The sequence below is a fragment of the Hipposideros armiger genome, unplaced genomic scaffold, assembly GCF_001890085.2.
Source record: "Hipposideros armiger isolate ML-2016 unplaced genomic scaffold, ASM189008v1 scaffold_692, whole genome shotgun sequence".
Taxonomy (NCBI): Eukaryota; Metazoa; Chordata; class Mammalia; order Chiroptera; family Hipposideridae; genus Hipposideros; species Hipposideros armiger.
The window spans coordinates 1,028,924-1,034,133 of NW_017732042.1; positions in this window are offsets into that span (position 1 = coordinate 1,028,924).

Consider the following 5,210-nt stretch of genomic DNA (forward strand, 5'->3'; position numbering starts at 1 on the left):
TGGCATCCCAAGCGAGTTCTTAACCATCACGCCACTCGGCCGGCCCCCCATGTTAGTATTCTTGATGTTGCCCCAGGGACCCCTTAAACTAGCCTCATTTTCATGGATTCTTTTTTTTTTTTTTTGCTGTTCTGATTAGGTGTTTTCTGTGACCTTCTAAGTCACTGATTCGATCCTCTGCTTCATCTTTATATTCTTTATTTCAGTTATTGTAGTCTTCAATTCTGACTTTTTTTTTTCCCCCCATGTTTTCTATCTCCCTTTTTGTTTCTTATCTCTGTTGAAGTTCTCCCTGACATCACTGAGTATCCTTATAACCAGTGTTTTGAATTCTGCATCTGGTAGATTTCTTGTCTCTATTTCGATTAGTTCTTTTTCTGGAGCTTTGTTCTGTTCTTACATTTGGGACATATTTCTTTGTCTTTCCATTTTGGTTGCCTCTCTGTGTTTGTTTCTATGTATTAGGTAGGGCTGCTAATGTCACCCGGTCGTAGTAGAGTAGCCTTATGGAGTAGGTGTCCTGTAGGGCCCAGTGGCGGTCTTCCTAGTCTCCTGAGCTGGGTGCTCCAGATGTGTCCCCTTGTGTGGGTTGTGAGTGCCCTCCTGTTGCAGTTGAGCCTTGGTTGCTGTTTGCACATCAGTGGGAGGTATTGATCCTAGGGCTGATTGGTTATGAGGATTGGCCGTGACTACAGTGGAGGAGCTATTATACAAATGCTGACCCTACAGAGCAGGATTTGCTTTAGCAGGGCTCTGGTGCCTGCCCATTCTTCCCTTTGGGTGTGTGTCCCCTGGAGGCAGTTGGGTGGTGCTCTGGCCCTGTTGGAAGCCAGCTACTGGAAGTGGGCCACCTGGGCCTCCTGGGAGGGGCCCTACTGCGGGCCAAGTCAGCTGCTGCCTGTACCCTGCCTGGGGCCATCTGGAATGAGCCACAAAGGGATTGCAGATGACTACCACCTGCACTGGGCTTGGAGGTGCCTGGGAGAGGCTAAGCTGCAAACTGAGGCCAGCTGTAGCCAGTGTCGGGCTTGGGGCTGTTTAGGAAGAGATACAGGGCATGCCAAGGTCAGATGCTGCTTGTTTGGGGTTTGTGAACCTTTTGAGATGAGAGATTTTAGGAATGTCCCAGCATGACCCAAGACTGGCTGTTTGTGTGGAAAAACCACTGGAAGCAACTTGGGTGGGCCTGCAAGATGGGTAGGGCTTAGAATATCACCAGGGTGGGGCTAACGGTGTTGGTTAGGTTGATGGAAACTCAGATATGGCTACTGCCTGAGTTTGCACATTGGGTGGGGGAAACAGCTCAGCAAAGACAATGGATTATGCCAGCACTTCTGTCTGGAAGAAAGCTGCCCTTCCAGCCCTCTCTCTGAAGCTAGACAATTCAGTTCCTCCCCTTATGTCCCTGGAGCTTTTCGAGGTGTGGCTCCAGCACTGGAGCTCAGAGCAAGTGCATTCATCAGCGAGTAAGTCAATACATGGGCTCTTTAAGAGGAACACCTGGGACTCCAGCTACCCTGTGTCTTAGCCACAATCTCCACTGGTTTTCACAGCTAGACGTTGTGGGGACTTCTCTTCTTAGCACTGGAATGCTGGGCTGGGGAGCCTGGTGTTGGGCTGGGGCCTCTCGCTCTTCAGGGGGGCCTCTGCAGCTAATACATCCCTCTTGATTTTTAACTGCCACACGTGGGTGTGAAACCAACCTGTTCTGCCTCTCTGCCCCTCACACCAGTCTTGATGTGGCTTCTGTTTATCCTGTTAGAACTTCTGTTCAGCTAGACTTCAGGTAATTCTCATTGATGGTTCTGTAGTTTAAATGTAACTTTGATGTGGTCGTGAGAGGAGGCAAGCACAGCATTTATTTATTTTTGCCTTTTTGACTGGAAATCTTGGTCATAATTCTTGATGGTACCAAATATGCTTTTGCTTCAATATGTTTGTATATGCTTTGTCTAGGATTCTCGTTCTTCAGATAATTCACATGGCTGACCCCTTTTCACTACGATGTTGGGTCAAATTCTTCCCTCCCTTACCTCCCTCCTCCCATGCCTTCCTGGCCTTTCTATCTAAAATAACGGTCTCTTCCTAGTCACTCTCACATCACATCTTATAATGTTTTCACAGTACTTGTCACTATTTGAAATGATCTTTTTGTGATTGTTAATTTCTCTCTCCTTCGTTAGAATATGAGCTTCAGGAAAGTAGGGACCTTGTCTGTTGTTCACTGTTCTACCTCAGTGCCTAGAACAGTATCAGGCACAAAGTGCCGTATTTTGCCTTTTATAATGCGCTCCCATATATAATGCATACCCACGTTTTTGGTCCAGACTTCCAGGGGAAGAAAATCTTTCATTTTAATTTTTTTTTTTTTCTTTAGCTGAGCCATCCTGCCACCTGTTTGGCAACTCATCTTGGGCGGGGCATCAAACCGCTGTTGCTCAGAGCTCAAACTCTTGAGTGAGCTCTTAACCAACTGAGCCGCTAGGCCAGCCCTCATTTTAATTTTTTAATTCAAATTTTTATTTGTTTACATTTAGGTACTTGTTTTTTGTATTATAAAGGAATTTTAACACTTTTAAACATATTATGGTACAAGAAAATTTTATGTAACAAATAATTACAAAATACAAGAACAGATACAACGGACAAGAAATTTTATGTACCAGTAACAAATTTACGATATTTACACATTATAGAAGGCCAAGAACTCTTTGCTATTGCAAATTATTCGTTGTAAGTTCAACAAAAAATTTATATTTCAGGGTATTATTTTGCATATGGATATTGTTATTGATTTCTAGAGTTACACTTTTAACTCATAAGCATAATAAAATAATTAAAAACATCTATAGATATGGAATTAGTACTACTCATATATAATGACCATCCTTGTTTTTCTCACAAATTTGGGCAAAAAAGTACACATCATACACAGCAAAACACAGTAGGTACTTAATGAATAATGACTGAATGAATCTATTACAGATTCATATTTGACAGTCTATATAAATGGTAATTAAAATGTTGAGAGTAGATATGATTAAAATAAGATTATAACAGTGGTTATCCTAGCTGTATATTAGAATTAGCAAGTTTTTTAAAGCAAGGATGCCTGGGCTTCACTCCAAAACAGTGAAATCTGTGAGTGAAGTCTGTGCATTTTTGAAAAGGGCCCCGTTCATTCTAATTGTTTTGGGAGACAGTATGTAGAGAGAGAAGAACCTAGTACAGAACCTTGAGAAATACTGATACTTAAGTGATAACAAGAGGATCCTGAAACATTGGGGATGACCAGTGAAGTGTTGATGGAACCCAAGAGAAGAGTGGATTTCAAGGAAGGAGAAACTAATGGTATCAAGTGCTTAAGCCAGGCCAAGTCATACATGGGATAGCATTCATTATATTTAACAGTATGGAAGATGTAAATGATCTCAGCACAGGGTTTCCCAACCTTGGTACTACTGACATTTTGGGTTGGATAATTCTTTGTTGTGGGTGGCTCCCCTGTGCACTATGGGATGTTTAGCAGCATCCCTGGCTTCTACCACGGATTACCAGTAGCAGCCCCAGTTATGACAACCAAAAATGTCTCCTGATGTTGCCAAAATGTCCCTGGAGGGAGGGGCATACCCCTGTTGAGAACCACTGCCTTGGCAAAAGCAGTTTTGGTAGAGAATTGAATTCTGAACACAAACTGAAGAGGGATAATGAATAATTGAAATTGGAGAAGTGGAGACAGGTAATATGAACAATTATTTAAGAATTATTATGGAGGGTGGTTAGAGGTTCAGGTGAGGTGAGAAGAGGCATCTAGATAGGGATATGGATTTGCGGGAGGTTATCTTTAAATGGGTAAGAAGTAAACATGTTGATATACCGGATTTTGCCATGTATAATGTGCTCCCGTGTATAATGTGTCAACCTACGTTTTTGACCCAAACTTTCAAGGAATAAAAATCTTTAATTTCAATTAAAAGTTTTATTTGTTCACATTTAAGTTCTTGTTTTTTGTATTATAAAGGAATTTTAGCATTCATTTTTTTAACATGTATACAAGAAATTTTATGTAACAAATAATTACAAAATGCAAGAACAGGTACAATAAATTTTATGTATCATTAACAAATTTACGATATTTACATGTTATAGAAGGCCAAGAGTTCTTTGTCGTTGCAAGTTTTTCACCATAAGTTCAACAAAACCGATTATCATATTCCAGGGTATTATTTTGCATATGGATATCATTATTGATTTCTAGAGTTACACTTTTAACTCATAAGCATAAATAAAAGAATTAAAAACATTTATAAAGATACAGAATTAGCACTACCCATGTATAATACGCATCCTTGTTTTTCACAAATTTGGGCAAAAAAGTACGCATTATACTTGGCAAAATACGGTACTACTTGAAATGGGAATAATTGGTGTTCAAATCCCATGAAGGAGTGGCATCCAGAACCCTGGTGGAGGATTTGCCTTAGAGGAGAATGCCTCTGGCATTGTAATTGGAGGTAAGGCTAGGTGCCCATGCTGATGATAATAGTAACAAATGATTAACATTTATTGGGAGCTTACTATATACCAGGCACTGTTATAAGCAATTTATGACTGTATTAACTAATTCTCACAACAATGTTATCAGGTAAGGGTGTATAGGGAATGCTTCACAGAAGAGGTAAATGGTGTAAATGATTTTGATTGCCACTGGGAAGGGGCTTTCCAGAGGGTACAGTGAGAGTGAGAAACAGGCACTGAGGTAAAGCAACTGGCTCCAGATAACATCTCTTAGATCATGTAGCAGAGGTGGCAGGAAGTTGAGGTAATTCCATTTGATGCCTTTTTTTCTTTTTCAAATTTTATTGGGGAACAATGTGTTTTTTCTAGGATCCATCAGTTCCAAGTCAAGTTGTCACCCTTCAATCTTAGTTGTGGAGGGCGCAAGCTCAGCTCCAAGTCCAGTCGCCGTTTTCAATTTAGTTGTGGGGGACGCAGCCCACCATCCCAAGTGGGAATCAAACCAGCAACCTCGTTGTTAAGAGCACGCGTTCTAACCAGCTGAGCCATCCATCCGGCTGTCGGCAGCTCAGCTCAGGCGCAGCTCACTGGCCCATGTAGGACTTGAAACTGCAACCATGTTGCTCAGAGCTCGCACTTTAACCAACTGAGCCACCTGACCAGCCCTGCCTCCTTCCCCCCCCCCCCCCCCC